The sequence below is a fragment of the Marmota marmota genome, unplaced genomic scaffold (genome assembly GCF_001458135.2).
Source record: "Marmota marmota marmota unplaced genomic scaffold, marMar, whole genome shotgun sequence".
Lineage (NCBI taxonomy): Eukaryota > Metazoa > Chordata > Mammalia > Rodentia > Sciuridae > Marmota > Marmota marmota.
The window spans coordinates 9,852,559-9,876,677 of NW_025999969.1; the positions used below are offsets into that span (position 1 = coordinate 9,852,559).

The following is a 24,119-nucleotide window of genomic DNA, read 5'->3' on the forward strand; positions in this document are numbered from 1 at the left end:
GCAACTTGGGGATCAGGAAGGGGAGGGGCAGGTACAAATGAGCGCCTACAGCTGGAGTAGAGTGGAAGAAGTCTCATGGAGGAAATGCTATCATGAATTCACCTAGGGATATTCTTCTTTCTCTACAAATAACATGGGTTTATTTGTTCTTTTATTTATCATTATTATTATCATTGGTACTAGGGATTAAATGCGGGGGAGGGGGGAGCTCTACGGCTAAGCTACATCCACAGCCCTTTTTATTTGATTTCAAGACAGAATCTCACTCAATTGCCCAGGCTGGCCTCAAACTTGCAATTCTCCTGCCTCAGCCTCCTGAGTCACTGGGATTACAGGTGTGCGCCACCACGCCTAGCTCAAGATAATGTTTTAAAGAAACTCATCAGTGAAGGTATCTCTTCTGATGCATTATACAATCTAAAATCCTTGGGTCACAGCTCCAATTCTTGATGTATGACTGAATAGATTGCTTAACTGCTCTGAGCCTCCCTTCACTTACCTGCAAAATGGGAAGAACGTCTCCTAATCCCGAGGCAGGTTCTCACGAGAATTCCAGGGAGAAGGGAGGGTAAGCTATACATCACTGTCCACACGAAGGCCGACACGTTGCCCTGGCATGTTGGAAGCCTATGTAGGGACACTCCATAGCTCATGCAGACGCCATCAGGAAATTTCAGTCTGGGGCAGAGTGATTTACAAAGCCTGCTCAGAAGTGGAGTCAATTAAGGTCAGCTTTCTATGTTGCTAAACAACAGGGGATTCTGGGTTCAGTAACCTTGAAAGGCAGGCCCAACACACCCCTTGAGAGCGGGCTTTTCAGAGGGTTCAAAGGAAGGCGAAACAAAAGCCCCTCTTTGTGATGTTTTCACTCTTCCTTCATTGTCCTCTTTCACCCTCTGAGGGCCTTCCTGTAAAGAAAGGGGCTGCTAATGTGCGGAGTGGGAGTTTAAAATTGTCCAGGGCCAACAATGTTGGCACATTCTGCCGGGCCTCATTACAGAACCATCTGAAATGCTTGGGAAGTGTTTCCCACTCATTAGCATAAATAGCAGAAAAACTCTTTCACAAACAAAGCAGGTTCCATCTGCCCCCAGTATGTCCTCACCTTGACTTCAAATGGCCAGTCCCTCCCCCAGCACAATACCAGGGGCGCAGGCCTCCAAGGCCCCAAACACCCCACTTCAGAATGGCATTCAGTGAAATATCAACACGGTAACCTGCATGTTTATTCATTGGCCAGCCCCCTCCTTTTAATGGAGTCCGTGCCCATTGTGGCCACTTGATTCTTTCACAGACCTGAAAGGGACAGGCAGGGAGAGGCTTGCTCTTGGAGCTGTGGGGAGCCTTAGCAACCCACACCTTGTGAGTGGGTCGACCGGGCTAATTAGGTTTGTTCTGCCTTTTTGGTCCAAGCGGATTTTGTCAGGTATTCGGCTATGGGATTAAAGAGTCATTAATCACCCAGGCCTGACGCTGACAAGGTGGCTTTCACGATGAAGTCCCCTTCCTGGTGTGGGGAGCCAAGGCCGGATCTGTTTTGCATTACACTGCAGAAGAATGGAACATGGGCTGCTTCTTCCCGGTCCACCTCAGAGGACACCAACCAGGGGGTCCTGGCCTTAAAGAGTCTGGTGCCAGGAGCAAGACAGCTTCAACCTCCAAGGCAAACATGTTCACAGCAGCTGGGCGGAGGCGGCTGGGCTGCAGGAGGGCATCTCCCAGAACAAGATCATAGTACCACAGAACTGGGGTGGGGGACCTTAGTCACCAGCCACCCAGCACCACTGAAGAAAGCACTGAGGCTCAGAAAGGGAAAGAGCCTCTCCCAAGGACACACAGCAAGTCACCATGGGATTCAGGATTTAAACTGGGCATGTCACCTCTCTTGCCATTATAACATCGAATGCGAATCTATACTTTTTGTTTTGTTTGAGGTGCTGGAATAATTAAAGTTATATGCCATTTTTAACAAGATGGCATGACAAAGAACTCAGCAACTACTAGTTCTCACTCAACACAACAGTTCTCCTAAGTAGGTATTGTCGTTTCTTCTTTTTTTTCAATAGACAAAGACACCAAGATACAGAAATTTTCCATAGCTCTCTCACAGCCTAGCTCCCTTCCTGCACCTGATTGCCTTATGAAAAGATAAGAGTTCTCTAAATCCAGGTGTTCTCATGAACTTTCATTATTACTTACATAAATCATAAATTCAAAGCTTAGCTCAGGTAAACATCAGATTATCTTGATTCATTAAGTTGTTTCCCTTTCATCTCTTACACTAGTGATAAGCTTATCTCTGCTGATGTTTTTCTTGCTTTTCTTTCTTCGTTTATTCTTTCAGTAATATAGCAAACATTTATTGGGCACCTATGATGCCAAGTGCTGGGGATACCAAGATTTATGCCCCCTTTCTCATGAAGTGGTTAGAAAGGAGCTTCTCACCAATGAGGGAGTAAACCAAGAAAGAGGAAGACAGACTGTGGGAAACAGCAGGTCTGGCAGAGAAGGGCAGTGCAGGCAATCCCTCCGATGCAGAGGGGGATCCCAGAATCCACCTGATGCAGAGGGCAGCTGCCCGTGCTGCTGCAGGGAGAACCCAGGACAGGCTTCTGCCCTCAGATGATTGTGACAGAAGACTCAGTCATCTAAGCACGTGTGGAAGGGATTTAAAACTTTGGCAGAGTTTGAACTTTAATGATTGCTTAACACAAAGAAAACTACACCAAAAGAAAAAAAAAAAGATCAGACAGCTACTCATTCCAGCAAAGAAAAAGTAATCACAGAGTACTGCAGAACTCCATTCAAAGTATAATTTACATTTTCATATTGTAAATAGGGAATGTTGAATACACTACATTAGCACCTTACAACATCAGGAGGCTGTGGAATGGAAGAGAAGCTTATATATCATTGGGGGTGGGGTGCCAAGGCACAGGATGAAGTATAAACTCAGCTTTCATTGTAGAAATTCAAGAGTTAATGGTTACAATGAAAAGATCAAAACACAGAAAGACATGCACACTGGAGCTCTCTCTTGCAGAACTATTTGAATCTCTTAAGTTTTATGCAGGTATAACTTCAGTAAAGGCAAAAACTATAATCAAAAAGCCACTGGCTTATTGATTTTAAAGTCAGACATTGTGTTGGTTGTCAAGGGGTCCCAATGTCATTGGGAAGTTGTTAGTCAAGAAATGTTTTAAGATACCTGGGAAGTACTGGCCCTTTTGCAACCATTGTCCAAGCATGGAGTGAGAGAGCAAGGAAGTTCCAGGTGAGGGAGGACCAGTGTTTTGAATGAATGTAATTGGGGAAGGAAGGAAACTATGAGGAGCTGGAGCCAAGAACTTTGATGTTTGGAAACAGGATGAGGTGGCACAATGTTGGAGAGACTGTCTTCTGGTTCCGTCTAGTGAAAGGGACAGGACTCAAAAGTCAGCCTAAGCTAGACCCAATTTGAAGCCCAACTCTGTACTTACAGATCACATGATTCCAGACAACCAATTTAACCTTCAGAGCCTCCCTTTCCATATTTATTAAAGAGAAAATAATACCCTCCACCCAGGATTGTTTTTATGGTTGGTTCAGTCACATTTAAAGTCACCCCTACTAAATGCTTAATAGGTATCAAATAAAAGCTAGTCCTCAAACACTCTCAGCAAAGCCCACAAGGTCAATAGTATTGTTTCTTGAAAGTATAAAAGAGATGGGGACTAGATCTTTGATAAATAAAGTGCTTGTTCCAGATTTACAAGGCCCCGGGTCCAATCCTCAGCACTGTGGAAAATAAATAAATAAATATAATATTCATCCCATGTTCCCTCCCATTATAGATCAGCATCCACTTATCAGAGAAGATATTTCCTCCTCCCTTCTTCCCTTGTTGTCCCACCCCATCTCCCTGCCTCATCTGCAGCAGAAGCCTTGCCATCTCCCAAGGGCTTCTCCTGGCCTGTCATCGGCGTGTGTACACAGCCCACATTAGAGTTTATCCCAAAGACTTGAGGCTATTTTTGAAGAAGACTTAATGTTTCCATAACAAATAAAAATTGATTTAAACTTAGGAAAAATATCATCAGAGGCTGGCCTCTCAGACTTACAGGGGGTGGAAATCGGATCCCCAGAGGGAAAGTTTTAAAAATCAATGTAAATGACATTTACTTGTACTTTGGAGAGGAAGCACAGGTGGGGGGCAGGAGGCAGTGGAAGGTTGGGGGGAAATCTGTCTGAACAAGAGAGGTATAATTCAGAAGCTGCCACACAGTAAGTAGGAACCTCCAAGGCGGATTGATCATTTTCTACAGATCTGACAAGAAGGTTGATGGAGAGAAATCGTGACCAGACTTGCACCTGTCCTCGGGGAACATGAGACTCACTGCCAGCCTGGCTGAGCCCTGGTCACAGTCTGTGCAAGGAGGGGAAGGCCCAGCAGCATCCAGAGATGCTACACAAATCCTTCATTTATAATCACTGAGCTGGGGAGAATAATTAGTAGTGCATAGTTCTTTTTTGTTTGTTTGTGGTGCTGGGGATTGAAGCCAGGGCCTCGTGCATATTAGGTAGGCAAGTACTCTACCACTGAGCCTAAACCCCAGCCCAATAATTAGTCTTTATAACCATAGCTAAAATCATGTATTAGTAAAACTGTAGCTGATATTTATAGAGCTCTTGGCATGTGCCGGACATTGTGCTAATTATTGGCATGCAATCCCTATTTAATTCTCATAACGATTCCACAAAGGAGTCTCCACTATAATGTTCCTTAATTTATGGATGAGAAAAATGAGGCTTAAAAAAGTGGCAACTTGCCCAAGTAAAACCAGGACTTAGACAAATGCTGTTTTGCCTTGATTCTCAAGCCCCACTTTTACTGCAGGATTGTTTTAAAAAATATTGATTTGTGTGAATTTTTTTTTTCCCTGAGTGTTCACAAACCTTCCAAGCATGCAGATGGTTCTGCCTCAGGGGTTTCTGAAGGACAGTAAGCAAAATACTGCCTGAAAAGTCAAGTCTCTTGCTGCATTTTTGTAAAATGTAAAAATGTGGTGATGATACCAGGTAACCCAGGAAGATTCTTGGGTTTTTTTTGTGTGTGTCTGTGTGTATGATGCTGGGGGTTGAACCCAGGGCCTTGTGCATGCAAGGCAAGCCCTCTACCAATCGAGCTATACCCTATCCCCTTGTGTAGCTCTTTGACCTCTGTCTTCTATGTTAAGAGTTTCATGAGGAGAGGGACAATACCTTGTCCTAACCTAGGAAGCAGCACAGATTTGGGTACTCAGTAGATGTTCAAGGGATACCTACTGAATGCTTGAGTGAACCACTGAGTGAACTTGGAACAATCATCGTTAGTCAAAACCTCAGGGGTCACACAGCCCAACATCTTGAGAAGCTAAGAACTCCACACAATCTTCTTCTTCTTCTTCTTTTTTTAGTTGTAGTTGGACACAATATCTTTATTTTATTTATCTATTTTTATGTGGTGCTGAGGATCGAACCCAGGACCTCGCACGTGCTAGTCGAGCACTCTACTACTGAGCCACAACCCCAGCCCCTCCACACAATCTCTGAGTGACTTTCTTTCCCTTGACCTAGGTATCTTCAGTCTCCAAATTTATCCTAATGGATCAAGATCAAATCCTGAGCCATCTGCTTATAAACCACCATTGTCCTCCCCTGTCCTTAAGCTCACTGCAGTATTGTTTTAGGCCTCTTCTATGGGTATTGCAATGCCCTCTGTCTCACAGAACCTCAGTCCTTCCAAGGCCCAAGAGGACATTATTGCTTTCTTTCTTCTTCCAAAGAGTTTTGTATTTTAATATGAGATTAAAAGGTCTTAAGATTTGTTCTTGGTCAACAGACGTTCGCTGAGTACTCACTCATAACTATGGACACTGTTCTAGAGGGTTCTACAGCAGTGAGCCATACATCTTCTGCTGCAGAAGACAGATAATAAAGTAAAGCCAATAAATAAAATAATTCAAAGAGCTATGAAGAAAATAAAACATGGTAAGGATGTTAAGAGACTGGAGGTGTGGGCTATTTTTGATCAGAAGTTAAAGAAGACTTCTTTGAGAAGGCCACATTTAAACTGAGACCAAAGAAGAAAAGGCCAGTCTGCAGAGCACACAGAGATAGAAGTCCAAGCAGAGGAAGTTACTGTCATGAAGGTCCTTAGGACCTGGCCTGTCTGCTAACCTATGACCAACGAAGCTTGTCAGGAGTCTGTGTTGTGGGGCAGATCATGGAGGGTCTTGAAGACCATGAAGGAAGACTGAATTTCATTCTGTAGGTACCAAGAGGCCATTGAGGAGTCTTAAGTAGAGGAGGGAATACATCCTCATTTCTTAAAGACCACTATGGCTGCCAAATAGAGGGTGGCCTCTAAGCAAGAGGAACTAATGAATTGTAGTGGCCCAGCCAAGAGAATAAATGTTCAAAGAGGAGACCAAGGGCAGTGCAGCTGTGAGAAGTGACCAAACCTGGGATATACTTTAGAAATAGAATTACCAAGAATTGTTGGCAGATTGGATGTGGGCTGTGAGGAGAAGAGATGGTTCAAGAGATACTCCTGTATTGTGGCGTGAGCGTAGGTGAATGGTGGTGCGTTTACTAATATGGAGAAGATTGGGAAAGAAGAACTTTGGGGGAGGGGTAACCAAGAGTTGCTTTGGGAGACATGAAGTTTAAGAGGTCTACAAAACAGTCCAGTGGAGATGCCAAGTAATCAGGCAACTAAAAGAATATAAAATAAGGGAGGAATCTCTGCATACTAACAGGAAGACTCGGGCCACAGCAGGAAGTGGAGATGGGGAAAGAGAGGCCTCCTAGTTATTTTCAAGTCTCATTATCTAGCCACTGGACTGGTGACACTCTCTAATGGTTTTAGCATAGGAACCTCTGACACATGGTATTCCAAGGAAAAGACCTTGGTCTCATCTCTCAGCTGCAGGGAGGTGTGGCTGATTTCACAGCAGATGGCTAATGAATTAACTAGTATTCCTGAACTGAGAAAGGATTCCATACTTACATCAATGCATCAGAGAACAATTGCAATATAGACTGCTATAGTTTGGATCTAGAATCTGGCCTCAAAGGAAAGGCCACCAGTTTGGTGAGAGGGTTCCAAAGGCCTTCCTCTAAGGCCTTTGTTTTAAAGTCTTAGTTCCTAACCCATGGTGCTATTAGAAGGTGGTGAAAACTTTTAAAGGTGGAGCCCATTGGTAAATCTTAATATTACTGGGGACATGACCTTGAAGGAGACAGTGGGACCCTGGCCCTTCCTCATCCTCTCTTTCATGTCCTGGCTAAGAGTCGAGTGATTTTACTCTATTATGTGCTTCTGCTGTGATGTGCTACCCCACCACAGCCCAAAGCAACAGGGCCAGTTGATTATGAACTGGAACATCTGAAATTGCTAACCAAAATAAACCTTTTCTTTTTATAAATTGATTGTCTCAGTATTTGTTACAGTAATGGAAAGCTGACTGACCTGTGAACTTTTTCCTTAATTATCAAAACAATGTGATCTCTCTTAATCTTACTATTTATAAGTCCATCCTCCTACCTGGGACCACAAGGGTCTCATCTAGGAAGTGCAGTGGGCACAGTTATTGTCCATGTGCAAGGTTGTCTTCTCCTCACCCCCACCCACCTCCTTGCTTGCTGGTGAAGCCCACTTCCCACTTCAGAGAAGGGAAATGCCTGACACCCTCTTGCCAACCTTCCTTGACATTAGAGCAGGAAAGTAGAACCCAGTCTTGGCCAAGGGGCCTGTCCTTAGAAAAAATCTGCTGCGCAGCCTTTCTCTTATTAAAGATCCTGCTCCGGCTTCCTACTGCATATCATTGGTCAGCATGGGCCCCTGGGATGGTAGCACCACTTTCCATGATCCAGAGGACAGTGAAGCAGAAGGCTGCAAATATCTGGATCACTGAGGACATCAGGGAACCCTGGGCCCTTCTGGGCAGCCCTGCTGCTCAGCTCCGTCAGGTGCTGTAGGAAAGGCCCTGTTTTTACAACTGCTCATACATGGACTTCTCTTCCCTTTGTCTCCTGACACTTCCCACAGAGCTCACACGCCACCCCTTCAAACACAAAAACTGTTTTACTCTAAGCACCTTCACATGTCTGTTCAGCCCATGTACTCGTGGGGAAGAAACAGACGTGTCCATGTGGTGAGCAGTCTATGGGTCTAATGAACAAGTGTGGAGACAGATGTCACATGGTCAATGACCAAAGACCCGATTACAATTTGAGGCCATCGTGCCTGTAAAGGGCAAGAATATTGCTGTATGACAGAGTGACAGGATGATGGCCTTCACAGCTAGGAGTCTGAGAAGGTGTGCCCAAGGAGGTGACATTTAAACTAAGACCTGAGGGATGGGGATGTAGCTTAGTGGTAGAGCACTTGCCTCACATACGTAAGGCCCTGGTTCCACCCCTAGCACCAAAATAAATAAATAAGTAAGTAAATAAAGTATGACCTGAACGACGATAAGGATTCAGAAGGGTTTGGAAAAAGAGCAGCATTTCAATAAGAGGGACAAAAAAAAAAAAGTGACTTTTGCTTCCATCTCTTTTTTAAACAGAGCTCCTGAGGATGGAAGGGATGTGTTTCCCCTTTTACTGGCATCCCAACGATGCTGTCTCCCAAGTGTCTGTCTGCACCAGCAGCCACCCCTAGACACCATCACTTCGGCGCCTTTAGCAAAGCTTTTGAGCAATACTGACCCTGCCCTCAAGAAAACAAAATCAAGAACATTAAAGCTCCTTCCCCTCTGAGTTTGGCCAGAAAGTCCCCTCCACCAAGTCCCTATTTTGGGGTGGGGAGATAAGAATTATTGGCAACCAAGTGTTCAAGATTCCAGATCTTACCTATAGGCTAGAGAAATGGGTTTGAAAAATGAGTATAAACTCCAAGGCCCCAAGTCACACAGACCACTTTGTCCTCATTTAAAAATCAATCGTACAAAGACTTCAACCTGTCTTGGAAATAGGTCAACAGGCCATAGTGAAGACATTTACAGACAAGCAGACAGATAGACCTAAACTTCCATCCTGATTCTTCCAGGGATCAGTTCAGTGACTTTGGGCATTTACTAAATCTCTCTGACCCTCAATTTCCTCATCTGTCAAATAGGGATAATAATACCCACCTTAGAGCAGCACCCAGTCTGATGGATTGTCAACACTCAGGAAATGTTGGATGTCCTCCTCACAAGGCCTGGCTCTTCTATTGGGTAATTACATCTTTGGAGGCATTTGGATGTGGTTACAGCCAGTGAATCTCAGAGAGATTGCAATTCTGGTTCATTTGTGGTGCTCTCCAAACTGGAAATTCATGCTGAAGTCAGCAATGGGCCCTGGACCACTAGATATGGCACCAGGAGCACTCTACGTCAGATCACCTTGGCTCTCACCTGCCCCATCAATCTCACCAGGCAGAAGTTTCAAGGAGAGTCCCAGTTAAAGACCCTTTAAGATGAATTGGATATCTAGCAGCTCCCAGTGCTCTTAACAGAGAGGGCAACACAGAGCTGGCTTTAGTACTGCCTCCATTAAAATGGAGATGAGGAGATTGAGCTCTAGAATGGAAGTGATGTACTCAAAATCTCTCTCTCTCTCTCTCTCTCTCTCTCTCTCTCTCTCTCTCTCAGTGATGGGGATTAAATCTAGCACTTGCTAGACCAAGTGCTCTCTCCAGCCCCTAGAACCAACCTCAATGCCAATCTCTAAAAGTCCAGTGCTCCTGCCACACCACTAAATCCTGACAAAAGGGATTTTGTCTTGAAAAAGTTCAGTATCAACAACTGTCCTCCTGGCTTCTTGGGACTGACTTCTTGTCCAAAGGGATAAATTGGCTCTGATTCTTTTAAAAGTCCTTCCTGCTGCCTTGGGGTGTGCAGTTCCAAGCATGAGAGAGGCTGTGGCAGGCTCATACCAGCAGCAGAGTATGCACTCCAGAATCACCCTCCTTGATCCTGTGCCACCAGCTCATCTAGACCAATGTCACTAGCTGGGCTCAGGATAGTCTGGCTTTATGCTTGCATTTCTTGTCTCTGGCAGTGTGCATTCACAGGTGAAAATAGGCCAATTTGGAACCCTCTCACCAAACTGGTGGCCTTTCCTTTGAGGCCAGTGTATAGAGAATCAGTCTGACTTTGGTTCCAGACATGACTTGAGGGTGATGAGCACTAGGCAACACGGCCAGCTCAGTTACCCAGCACTGCCAAAGAGCGAATAAGGACCACTCTGCTCTACTTTCAGGAAGGACCACCAAAGAAATGAGAAGTAGAACTCCATCCTCAAAATGTCCAGAATAACTGCAAGCAAAACTCTAGTGACTGTATTAAATTCTCCAAAAAAAAAAAAAAAAAAAAAAAAAAAAAAAAAAAAAAAAAAANNNNCCCACACTACCTTCTTCACTTCCTTTACCTCCTCCTCCTCCATATCTCCACAACCACCTCCTCCAGCACCCCTCCATTCCCTCCTCCACCTCTATCATCCTGTCTACTACTCCTCTTCTACTTCTAGCACCTCCACCGCTACCTCCATGTTTTCTGTATCACCACCCCATTTCTATACCACTGCCACCCCCACCTGCTCTACCTTCAATGTCTCTGTACTCACCAACTCCATCCCCACCACCCCAACTTCACTTCCTCCTATACCCACCTCCAACCCTCTATCATCTCTCACTTCCATCCTCACTGCCTACACTCCTAGAGTATTCACCACCACCAGCTCCACTATCCCCTACTGATAGCATTAAAATGTCTTCCTACCAAAAATGCCTCCAAGTCCTTCAAAATTAATCGGGTGCTCAGTATTTGAATCTCTACCTAGAGTCATTGAGATTTATCGCACATTTGAAATAAACCAGGATTATTAACTCTTTCAATTCCTGCTCATTTTTGAAACTGCTTATCCAAACACACACACACACACACACACACACACGCACACACTTTCTCTCTCTCCCCAGAAGACCACAGGTACTCTGAAACAAAGCAAACAATGGTGGCCTTGTTATTGAAGCCTGATATTAATAGATGATTCCTTTTGATTTCAGCCTGGAAACACTGGCAGCAAACAAATGTTAGGAAAGAGGACTGTGTAGCAAAAACCTAAAAAGAGCCGTGAAGAAAAAATCCAACTCAGCTTTGATCAGAAGGGTCTGAAGACGAATTGTGGTCATTTCGCAGGTCTCTGGGTGGAAGTTAATGTCATCTTGAGACAAGGAAACTGGGTTAACAAAAAAAAAAAAGAAAGAAAGAAACTGAGAAGGGATGCACTCTCTGAAGGAACAGGGCCACCGCGCCAGGAGGATCAAAGCTGCTTTCCATGCAGAGGAGAATGAAGGATTATTCACTTTCTATTTTTTTACGCCTGCAGCACACATGGGGATCTAATTGGTCGGGATGCGAAATACAGACAGGCAGCCCCAGCAGCCAGGCAGAGCCCAAGGGGGGAAGGCAGGGCCTTCTGCAGCTGCAAACCATTAGAGGCAGGCTCACCACCATGCGCCCACTTTAATTGCTCTTCTGTGTGTTTCCTCAGCTCACGACCACTAATGTCTACTTCCAAGCCTTTCTGATCTCAGAGGTGATGAGCTTGACGGCTGTCAGACGTGCTGGGGTTCAGGGAAGGCAGGGGATGAGTCTCAGGGGGAGTGCATGGAGGGGCTGCTGGGCTGGAAGAGGCAGAAACTCTCGTGCACTCTTGTTCCTTGGGGTCCTTAGCATAAAGCCAAGGGTCTCCCTGGGGGTGGCACTGCCTCAGTTGTAACCATAACTCCAGGAGAGACATAGGACAAAAGAGGGTAAAACAAACACAGGGCATGGAAACCCGCAGCTCCACAGCACGCGATCCCAGCCACATCACTCAGCCTCTCTGACCCTTTATTTCCTTGTCTTTAAAGTGGAGTGTGTGCCTAACCCAGGGCACTGCTACAAGGATTCAATGACATCACCAAAGCAGACCAGTGCAGGGAGGCTTTGTTGTCATCACGGACCACAGCCCTCCTTGACCCCTTTCCGCCAGCCCCTTCATCTACTTTTGGTCTAAGTTCCCCCAAGTTCCCCTTTCAACCTTTCTCCACCCCCCTCCCTAGTGACACTTTTCCTGACCACTATGATCTGGTCCTCAGGATCTCAGAGCCCCAGGCTTTCTGAGCCTTCATTTCCCATCTTTTCTCTCTCCCTTGTCAGCCTCGGGCACATTCTCCTGCTATTATCACCACCTCCAATCCCTTCCCCTCCCATCACACACACACACACACACACACACACCATCCCAATAACCAGGAGCCTACACGTATGAAGCTGTAAAATGCAAGCCCCTGTGTCCACTCCCCTACTGAGCACCCTGCAGGGCTCCCTGTCCCCTACAGGATAAAGCCCTTAGCTCTGTTCCCCTCCCCCACCACAACTGCTCTGTTCTCTGCTGTCCCCTTGGACAGAGATGACTTCTTCCCTTTCCTGTCTGCTTCATCCTTCAACACACAGCTGAGGTGTTAGCTACTACAACTGCACCCCTACCACAGGACAACAGCATCAGCCAGGCACCATATATGTGTTTCCATATTGTCCTCTCTCCAGCATATTGGACTGAAATCATCTGCTTGCAAGTCTCTCTCCATGTGAAGGCAAACTTTTTGGTGAAAAAGAATGTACTATAACACATCTTTCTACACCCAGCTATGGCCAATTTAGCATAGCACCTAAAATTTAGCAGGTATTCAATAAGTGTCTTTGGAGCTAATTTATGGCGATCAGTTGTCTCTCTGCATAAACTATCCAATTAAGTTGTAAACATTTGAAGCGCTGGTCCATTTTGTATTCTGCCCAGTGCCCAGCACATGACAGACCTCAATCAAGATTTGCTGGTTCTGAAGGCTAGCTGTGCTGGGGATAACACCCTGCTGGGTCTAGCTTGTACACGCAGTTTTCCCACAGAGTTTTGCACATACCAGGTGTTCAGTATGTTTATTTGGGGTGGATAAGTAGTGTGGCATTGTAGGGAAAACCCTTCCTGGTTAAGATATGCAATAGATTGAATGTTTATGTGATGTTTATGTGCCCCAATAAAAAAAATATAATGGGTTGAAAGTTTATATGCTCCCAAATTCCTATATTGAATGCCCAAAGTGGAAGTATTAGAAAATAGGACCTGGGGAATGGGCAGAATTAATTTATAAAATAAATTTATAAAATATATAAAATAATTATAAAATGAATTTCCTTATAAAAGAGGCTCAAGATAGCTCCCTCACCTCTCCTGCCCTGTGAGAAGAAGCTTTTGCATGAGGAAGTGAATTCCCACCAAACCCTGGATCCTCAGTGCCTTGATCTTGGGCTTCCCTGCCTCCAGATGGTGAGATATTTCTGTTATCTATAAGCTACCTGATCTAAGGTATTTTGTTACAACAGCCCAAAAAGGCTAAGACAGAAGGCCTGAGCTATGGCCAGAGGTAACAAGCTGAAATTTTCAGAGGTCAAGGAGAACTTCTGATTTTCTCCAAAGCATCACAGCTCAGCCCAAAACCCTAGCAAACAATTCCCCATCTTGATAAAGGACACCAACACACATTCTGTTGCTAGATTAAAAATCTAGGCATGATATTTGATTCATCTGTTAGTCTCGCATCTTATCTCAACCCACTAACAAGTTCTACATGCTCTGTTTTCAACATAAATCCAAGCTTTGACCACCACCTTTACAACGACCACCCTAATTCAGGCCACCACCATCCTGACCAACCCGACCTCACAACTAGTCTCCTGCCCTACCACACATGCTGTGTACCCTTTTCGTGTACACAGCATGTGTGGTAGGGCAGGAGGCTAGCATTTCTGATACAATCCCAATGCCTTCCTATGTACCTTCTGGTCAAGACCTGCTTACAATCTGGATTTGCCTGTCTCCTCGCCTACTAATCCTCTCCTCACTTATCTCCTCCCAAACACGCTGGTCTTTTGACTGTTCCTAAAAACGCTGGCTTGTTCTCACTTCAGAATTTGCTCTTCCCTCTACCTAGAATGCTTTTCCCCAATATTCACACTCTTAGCACAAATGTCACCACCTCAGTGAAGCCTTTGCCAACCTTTGGTGTCATGGTTAATTTTATGTCAACTTTGCTAGACTTCAGGGTGCACAGGTATCTGGTGATACTGGATATGTCCAGAATGGTGTTTGGGGATGAAGTTAGAATTTGAATCACACCCTGTGTCAAGCAGATTACCTTTCCTACTGGGAATGGTCTTAGTCCAATCCACTGAAGGCCTGCCTAGAACAAAAGGGCTCCTTCTTGAGGGAGATTCCTCCTGCCTAACTGCCTTGAGCTGGGGCATCGGTCTTTCCTGCATTCAAACTCCAACTGAAACACTGGCATTTTTTTGGTCCCAACTCTGCCAGCTTTTGGACTGGAACATAAACCATAGGCTCTCCTGGTGTTCTGGCCCTCAGACTCAAACTGGAATTATACCACCAGCCTCCAGCTTGCTGGCTTTATGGAACCTCTCAGCTTCTATAATCTCATGAGCCAATTCCTTATAATTAATTTCTCTCTCTTGCTCTCACTCTCTTGTTCCCTCTCCTTCTCTTTCTCTCTACCCACACACACCCATTGTGTGTGTGTGTGTGTATTCTCTATATAATATTCTCTCTATATATCTCTATATAGATATATATGTAGAGAGATATATCTATATAGATAGAGATATAGAGAGAGGATAGACGGGTGGATGGATGGATAGGTAGATGATAGATAAATAGATACATATAGAGAGATCCCTGGGAAGATGGGTTGTCTCATTCATCTTTGTATCTCCTTCCCCTCCTTTTTCTCCCCTCCCCTCCACAACACTTTGCACCAAGGAGGTACTCCATAGATGTTTGTTTCCAACAATGAGATAAATTGTTCTATAGTTGTCTCAGTTTGAGTCCATTATATCTATTATAGCAACACAAAACTCTACTGTTTGCTAACTATCTCAGTACCTTTAAAATTTGGGGTTGGAAGAAGGTGAATGATATCATTGGGAGAAACACACAACAAGAATTTGATTTAATCTTGGTAGACTTTTAAAAAGCTTATTATGTGCAATGAAATGGACTCTCTCATACTTGCCAACAGGCATGAAAAATGGTACTACCACTTTGGAAAGCAATTTGGCAATATATATCCAGAGACACCAAATTTTCATACCACGTAAGCTAGCAAGTTCTATTCTAGAAAGCAGTCATTGGTGTTCCCATGAGACACAAATGCTGCAACCTAAATATAAGAACTAAAGCTGTAAAACTTTTAGAAGAAAACAAAGGAGTAGATCTTTGTGACTATGGTCCAAGTAATGGGTTTTTAGATATGATGCTAAATGTGTACAGGCAACCAAAGGAAAAAAACAAATTTTTGTGTATCAAAGGACTGTCAAGAAATTAAGAAGATGGGCAACAGATGGGGGCGGGGAGTTGCATATGGCTGGATTTTACCCAGAATATGACAAGAGCTCTTAAAATTTAACAATAAAAGGAAAAATGGCCCAATTCTCCAAAGAAGATAAAAATACAAATGACAAATAAACTCATGAAAAGACGCTAACCATCACTACTCACCAGGAAAATGAAAATCAAAACCACAATGAGATACCACACCCACTATTATAGCTGTTCTTGAACAAAGGAAATAACAAGTGTGGTAAGGATGTGAAAATATTGGTAATCTCATACGTTCCTGGTGGAAATGTAAATTTCCAGCACTTTTGGAAAAGGACTTGGCAGTTACTCAGAAAGTTAGACATAAAGTTACCATCTGACCCAGAAATTCCTCTTCCTGGTTTATCCTCAAGAAAGGTAAAAATGTACATCTTTGCAGAACTTGTACATGGTTGTTTATAGCAGCATTGTCCACAATAACCAAAAGCTGGAGGCACACACGTCCATCATCTGAGGGACATATCTGCCAGTTCTCCATCTGTGGATTCAACCAATTGCAGATGCAGATGGAAACATATATATATTCCCTATAAATATCTCCCTTCATATATATATATATATATATATATATATATATATATATATATATTAGAGATGATTTAATGTTGAATATATTCAAAAGTTGCATCTGTACTAAATGAAGATAGACAGACTTTTTTCCTTGTCACTGTTCCCTAAACAATTCAGCACAACTATTTACATAGCATTTACATTGCATTAAGTATTACAAGTAGCCTAGAGATGATTTAAAGAACAGGGGAGGTTGGGCCTAGGTTATATATAACTACTATGCCATTTTATACAAGGGACTTGAGCACCCATGGATTTTGATAACTTCAAGGGATCCCAGAACCACATGGAGGGATGATTGTACTGACACATGTAACAATATGGATGAACCTTGAAAGTAAGTTAAGTGAAAGAGGCCAAAATTAAAGTCAAATGTCATATGATTTCATTTACATGAAATGTTCAGAATAGGCAAATCTACAGAAAGAGAAAGGACATTTGTAGTTTCCAGGAGCTGAAGGGAGGGAGGAATGAGTCTAGGGTTTCTTTTTAGGATAATAAAAATATTCTGTAATTAGATAGTGGTGATGCTTGTACTACTGGGAATATGCTAAAAACTATAGCACTGGAACTTTAAAAGGTGAATTTTATGATACCTGAATAACATCTTAATAAAGCAGTTATTTAAAAGGCGATCTTTACATCAATATTTATACTAACAACAAAGGAATTACTCAAAATGTTTTGAAAGGATACCAAATAATAATCTGTTTGACAGAATATTATAAGCCATTCAATCATATGTATAAAATGTTTTCATTTCATGCAAAGTTAATTATGAAGTGATATTAAATAAGGTCTAATCACAACCATATTTTTTTAAAGATATCATATAACTCCCTGGTTTTTTTCTTCTTCTTTTTTTGGTCTAGAAAAAAATACATACCAAACTTTTAACAAAGGTTGGTTATGGGTAGTTGGCTATAAGTACTCTGTATTTCCTAAGCTTTCTTCAGATAAATTGTATTGATTTTGTAATTTTATGATTTCACATAATTTTTGCAGTTTCATAATCATTGTAGATGGTAAAGTATCTAAGTTTTGGCATTTAGTTTATGAAGATCTGCTCCCCCCCACCCCCCTCACCCCCCACATGGAGGGATGATTGTACTGACACATGTAACAATATGGATGAACCTTGAAAGTAAGTTAAGTGAAAGAGGCCAAAATTAAAGTCAAATGTCATATGANCCCCACCCCCTCACCCCCACATGGAGCTGATGCTTCCCTATGGGGCAGTCTCCGCACCCACCCCCCACCCCCTGCCACACACACACACACACACACACACACACACAGTGTCCCCAAGGAGAACAGGCTGCTGGTCACATACAGCTCTACACCTGGGAGTTTCACAGCATCCCCTTAAGTAGCAGGAAGCCGCTTCTTTTCCTGTTTCAGTCACAGGTAGGTTTCTGAAAACCCGCTGTCATCTCAATATTACTCAGCATTCACAGAGAATAAAATTATGGCATTTGCAGGTAAATGGATGGAGTTGGAGAATATCAAGCTAAGCAAAGTAAGCCAATCCCCAAAAACCAAAGGCCGAATGTTCTCTCTGATAAGTGGATGGAGAGGGAGGGGGGACATGGGAAAAATGGAGAAACTTTGGGCAAAGGGGAGGGAGGAGAGGGGAGGGGGTATGGGGTCAGGAAAGATGTTGGAATGAGATGGACATTATTACCCTAGGTACACTTATGACTGCACATATGGTGTGACGCTACATCGTGTACAACCAGAGAAATGAAAAGTTGTGCAGAAATTGTGTACAATGAATCAAAATGCATTCTGCTGTCGTATATACCTAATTAAAATAAATAAATAAAAATTTAAAAAAAGGTTCCATCCCTAGGTCTTTGTCTTTCCTTTGTCTGCCCTCCCTGACTGTTTATTTGCTTTTCCATGTCCTGGTGGTTCCCTTCAGCCAAGGACACCATTGGTGTTGTTACAGGTGTGGGCTCATCCTGGTCTCATTTGTTCTGGAAGGAATTCTGGTCGGGTCAAATGCCTCTGTGGAAACTCAAGCTGAATTGTCTTAATTTCTATCATTTTGTTTTAACATCCCTGCAGCCCCAGCCCGTCAGGGTCTCCACCAGCCATCCAGCCATTCATCAATTTAAAACATGGCTATAAAGTTCTGGAAAGTGTCCAATCCTACGGAAGCAATCAGTTCTTTTCTTCTAATTTTTCTTTGAAGGTATGAAAAAAATCTGCTCATGTGGAGACAAGGGATAGGGCCTTTTCTGAGAGCCTGTTTTCAGAGAGTAATACTCCACATCTCAGCCACAGACCAAGACTCCATCTCTGCAAGGTATTAATGCTTCTAAGAAACCAGTTAGGTCATTTTTCTGAGTTAATCGTAATTGTCTCTGTGTATTTTATTATTATGTTTCTCATTAACAATAATTAGAATACATTATAGGACAGAAAATCTTCTCATATTAACTCTTATAATTCTCTCCACAACCCATAATATTTTGTCCTGTTTTGCAGATGAGGAAATACACCAAATGACTCCTTCAAGTTCACACAGCTAGTATTGGCAGGAAGATGGGGGATTTTTTTTTCTTTTCTTTTTCTTTCTTCGTGTGTGTGTGTGTGTGTGTGTGTATTGGGGATTGAATGCAGGTCCTCACACATGCTGGGCAAGCACTGTATCACTATGCTACATACCCCAAGCCCTTTATCTATCTATCTATTTATTTATTTATTTTTATTTTTTTGAATTTTTTTTTTTTTTTGAGACAGGATCTTGCTAAGTTGCTGAAGCTGGCCTCAAACTTGCAACCCTCTTGCCTGAGTAACTTGGATTACAGGTGTGCAGAGGTGGGATTTGAACTCTGGCAATCTGCCTGTAGATTCTGCACTCTTAGGCACAGGGATCCTCAACCTTCTATTCACAATCACAGTGAATTACCACTAGGCCAGAAAAAAAAAAAATCAGCCAGATTAAGGATTAAATGAGCATGAAAACTATATTAAGTAAATTCAGGAAGACCAAGTTTTTGCTCTCAGGAGTTAGAGTGATTTTGCTTCAAGTTGCTTTTGCCTGCTAAATGGGCACTCATTTTGGGGTGCAATATAGGGAAATCCAGAAGAACACAGAATGTCATGCCCATCGCCAGCCTAGGCCTCATCATAGACCAGACTGCGGAGCATGGACAACCCCTCACCCCAACCACCAGTGGAGGTCCCAGTACCACCAGTGGGAAAGCCATAATTTAGCAAACCTCCAGGGAGGAGGACACTGAGCCTCACTGCAGACTCCTATCACGGTGCAGAGGAAAGGCTTTCTGGAGCCCGGTGTGGACTAGAAGTGAATGGTGCTCCTTGGAGTTATGCCTGGGAATTCTTATTCCTTGGTGTCTTGAGGGAAATGTCTCTGAGATCCTGCAGCCATAGTTGAGGACAACTGCCTGGTGCCCAAACTCACACATTCCAGCCCCCAGTCTTGGGTATGGCCTATCTATTGGTGGTCTCTCCTCTGGAAGAGGAGCGATGGCTGCTCAGCAGGCAAAATCCCAGCTGTGTCTGCCATTGCACACCCAGATCTCTTTCACATACATAAGTATCTACCAGATACTTCTCCTTGCATTTCTGTTTTCCAAAAAGAAGCTAAGGCACCCTTTCTTGACCTTCTCCAAGCCAAGCCAATCCAATGCTTCCTCTCCCTACCTCCTCTGCATCAGGATAGGTCAAGAAGACTTCAGAGTACTTTATTTTCCACAGTTCATATGTACATGGTTTAAATTTGCTTTTTATTATTATATTACTAGTCCTATTAATTGTACAGTTTAATGGGTTTCATTGATATTTCTATACATGTATAGTGTGCTTTGATTGTTTTCATCCTCCCTATTAATTTTTCTTTATATACCTCAATTTTTTTATCCATTCATCTTTTGATGGGCATCTAGGTTAATCCAATAACTTGGCTGTTGTGAATAATGCTGCAATAATCACAGGTACGCTGGTATCTCTTTGCGTGCTGACTTTGATCCCTTCAGGTCTATACCCAGAATGGTATAACTAAACAGGAAATACCATACTGTTTGTTTACTTGTTTGTTTTTAGGTGGGGGCTGTACTAATTTACATTTCTACCAGTGGTGTGTAAGAACTCCTTTTCCCCCAGAATCCTTGCCAGAATTTGTTATTTTATGTTTTCTTGATAATATCCATTCTGCCTGGGCTTCAAATAGAATCTCCATGTAGTTATGATTCACATTTCCCTGATGGCTAAAGATGTTGAACTTTTTCATATATTCATTGGACATTTTGTACTCTTTTTAGAAGTGTCTATTCAGCTCATTTGTTCATTTGTTGAATGGATTACTTGTTATTTTCATGTTAATTTTTTTTTTAGTTCTTTATAAATTCTGGACATTAATCCTCTGTCAGATGAATAGTTGACAAAATTTTTCTCCCATTCTGTAATCTGTTTCGTCTCTCTGTTGATTGTTTCCTTTGCTGTACACAAGTTTTTAATGATGTAATCCCTTTTGTTAATTCTTACTCTCATTTCCTGAACTATTGGGGTCTAAATGTACTTTGTCATGTTCTCCTGGGACCTGTCCTGGGTGAGGAGCATCTTGAAGCAGGTATCACTGTGCTAGGCCATTACTGCCTTGGTGTGCTGGGTCATGCACAGCTCCAACACTCCAAGGCCTTCCACTTGGACACTCATCATTGATTCCTGGACACTCATTGTTGATTCCTACTCCATCTCTGTCTGAAGTGTTTCAACGGTCAGTCAGTTGAGACGCAATTGAGAGTGGCAGCATATACAGCCCATTCTCACCAGGTCTCATTTCACAAACACTGCACCATTTATGAAAACACTGCACCATTTATGAAAGTCTTTTGGGGGCTCTCAAAGTGCCACTGGGGCTCCCGTGGCCAGGGCTGACTTCACGAGTGTGTCCCTGGTGCAGTGCTACAGGGCCTGCATTTGAAAGGACTTTGTGTTTGGTTTATTGCTATTGTTGCGGCTATCCTGAAACTCGTGATCACCTTTGAAGAAGGGGACCCACCTATTTCATTTTCATCTGGAACAGGCTCTGCCCATTGCTTCCCGGTGCCACTTTCTACTCCTCACCCCATACCTCCTGTCCCACATTTCTGGCAGCAGAGAGGTTTGGTTCCCTATAGAAGCACACATAGAGAAGCATGGTTCCCTATAGAAGCATGAGGTTTGGTTCTTGAAATTTTGACATGATATATTGTTACTTCCCTTTTTCCAGCAAGGAATCTTAGACATGTGATAGCCCCATGAGATACAAAGATTATTACCTAGATCTGCAGGTGAAACAGAAATATGTGACTTTACCTATAGCCCAGGGTAGGTGGGAACAGCTCTAAGTCAAGGACCTGTGGGAGGGTACACTTGTTTTGAGGAGTAGAGGGTAAATGTAAAGGGGAATGGATATTTTGTAAAATAATCAAACTAAATAGTACCTAACAGATTGCCTTTGTAGCAAAACAATAGTGTGGTTCTCAAGAATCACAGAAAAGGTAAGCAGCTGTCACCTTTCAGAAGGCCAAAGGGCTCCAAGCAGATGCGCATTTCCCCAAAATCTAGCTTGGAAAATACTACTTGAAGAGAAAGCATAATCTTCTATCTATATGGGGATGCTGGGACAAGAAATCTGGACGTGAGTGGCTGCCTTGGCAGGCGACCCCCCTAAAAGATAAGAGAAGAATTTGCAGTTGATGCTGTATCTTGAGGTCAGGAGAGGCCAGTCAGAGTCAGAATACAGCATTCAAAGTGTGTCGATGAAATAAGCTCGGAGAGTCCCCAAGTCAAGGACTTCCCACGATAGAACTATTCTCTTTGGAAAACACAGTGTTGACATTTGGGGAAAGTGATGTGATCTCTTTGGTGCTGGTTCCTCATATCGAAATGGTAATAATATTAGTGTCAAGCACATGGGGCTGTTAAGAGGAACAGGGAAAACCATTGTCCCCACACTGGATGGGACAGTCAAATAGAGAGAATCACAACATATCAGAGCAGCAAGCTGCAAGGAAGCCAGCGCTAGGCTAGAAGAAAACAAAAACTGTAAAGAACTCATTACTGGAAGCCACATGGGGGTTCATCAGCGGGTTCAAGACTCCAGGGGCACCCCGTCATAGGGTGGTCCCACACTTTAGTGAGTTTTACCGCCAGGAGTTCAACTAGTTTTCACAGTGAATATTAGAGAAAAATCCCCTCATGTTTCTGGCACAGTGTGGGGGAATTATTTTTAAGATACACCAGAGCATGGGGTTCTTCTTAACAAGACCTTCCCTCCAGTTAAACCATTTTACCAGACCCTGGAGTTTCATCAAAGCCTAACTGATCTGAGGGAAGGGGAAAAACAGCTCCAGTCCCCTCCACAGGGGGCAGGGGAAACAGCAGACCCCAGTCCCTTTAGCCATCCTGTCCCACTGGAAGGGAGGAGGGTGAACTGAGAAGTGTGCCAGGTTCCAGTCCAGAGGCACAGGCCTGCTGATGGAGACACTTCTCTCCCCACCCCTTACTGCCATAGCACCAAAGCCGATTTACCTGCCGCATCATATCCAGCTATGAAGAAAAAATTATAAAGAATTCTAAAAAGAAAAAAAAAAAAAACACCTCAGTTTGAAAGACAAGGAAAGCTCCAGAAACAGATTCCGATAGAGCAGGGATGTTGATAATATAAAAGAGCCATGGTTAATGTACCAAGCGTTCTACTGGGCAAAGCAGATAGCATGCAAGAGCAGAGGGTAGCATAAGCAGAGAAATGAAAATTCTAAGGGCAAAGAAGAAATGTTAGAGGTCAAACATACTGTGGCCGTAAAGAAGAATGAACGCCTTTGATGGACTTTTGCAGTGGATTGGACAAACTGAGAAATGAATCTCCAAGCTTTAGTATATCCTAATAGAAAACTCCCAAACTGAAAAATCTAACAGAAACATGATATTCAAGTGTATTCCCAGCAACTTGGGAGGCCAAGGCAGGATGATGACAAATTTGAGGCCAGTTTCAGCAATTTGGCAAGCCCTGTCTCAAAATAAAAAGCAAAAAAGGCTGGGATATATGTCAGTGGTACTGCACCCCTAGGTTCAATCCCTAGCATTGAAAAAGCAAACAAACAGATACAATATCCAAGAATTTTGAGACAACTACAAAAGACGTAACATATATGCACAGGAATATCAGAAGTAGAAGAAAGGAAGGAAGGAAAGAAAAGAAAAAATACTTGAAAGAATTGTTACTGAGAATTTTCCTAAGTTGATGTCAGATACTAAACCACAAGAAGCACAGAGAACACCAAGCAGGACAAATTCAAGACAGACAGACAAACAAAAACTACCTGTGTGTATCATTTTCAAATTACAAAAAATCAAGAAAAAATATTGAAATAAACTAGAGCGGGGGGAACCTTACCTATGGGGGAAAGGGGAAAACCTTACTTATAGAGGTTAAGAATTATCTCTGACTGCAGGAAAAAAAAAAAAAAGGAATTACCTCTGATTTCTCCTCAGAAATTGTGAAAGAAAGAAGAGAATGAAATTAAATATTTAGAGTATTGAAAAGGAAAAAATGCCAACCTAGATTTATATGCTCTGAAAAATCATTTGAGTGATAAGGAGAAATAAACATTTTCTCAGTGAACCTAAAATTGAGAAGGTTGTTGCCAATAGACCTGCTTGCCTTGCAAGAACTTTAAAATTTCTTCAGCGAGAATGAGAATTACATAGATCAGAAATTTAGATCTACATACAGAAAGGAAGGGCATTGGAGAAGGAAAAGTGCAGATAAAATAAAAATGTTTATTTTATATTTTATTGAATTGCAGATAACAGTTTGTACAAAATAACAACAATGTATTCAATTGCATATAAGTGAAATGAATGGCAACAGCGATTCAACTGGTGGGAAAAAAATTGTAATGGTTTTATTATTTTAAGGTGCTCACAGTACTTCTGATGCAGAATAGTGTGATTTGAACTTAGATTAGTTATCTTAGATTAGTTGTAAATATATATTGCAAACTCTAAGACAACCACTTTAAAAAAAACAAAGG

General features: G+C 42.8%; 1 long non-coding RNA gene across 3 annotated transcripts in view; it reads right to left on the reverse strand.

Annotated features, from left to right (window-relative positions):
* The window catches only part of LOC125617108, a 125,803-nt gene that overhangs the window by 21,305 nt on the left and 80,379 nt on the right, over nucleotides 1-24,119 (reverse strand). The window contains exon 1 of one of the 3 annotated variants that reach the window (XR_007347981.1): nucleotides 500-901. The exons of the other annotated variants lie outside the window; for them this stretch is intronic. This is a non-coding gene — a long non-coding RNA (uncharacterized LOC125617108). Of the gene's footprint in view, nucleotides 1-499; nucleotides 902-24,119 lie in introns of those variants that run through there. 3 annotated transcript variants of the gene reach the window in all.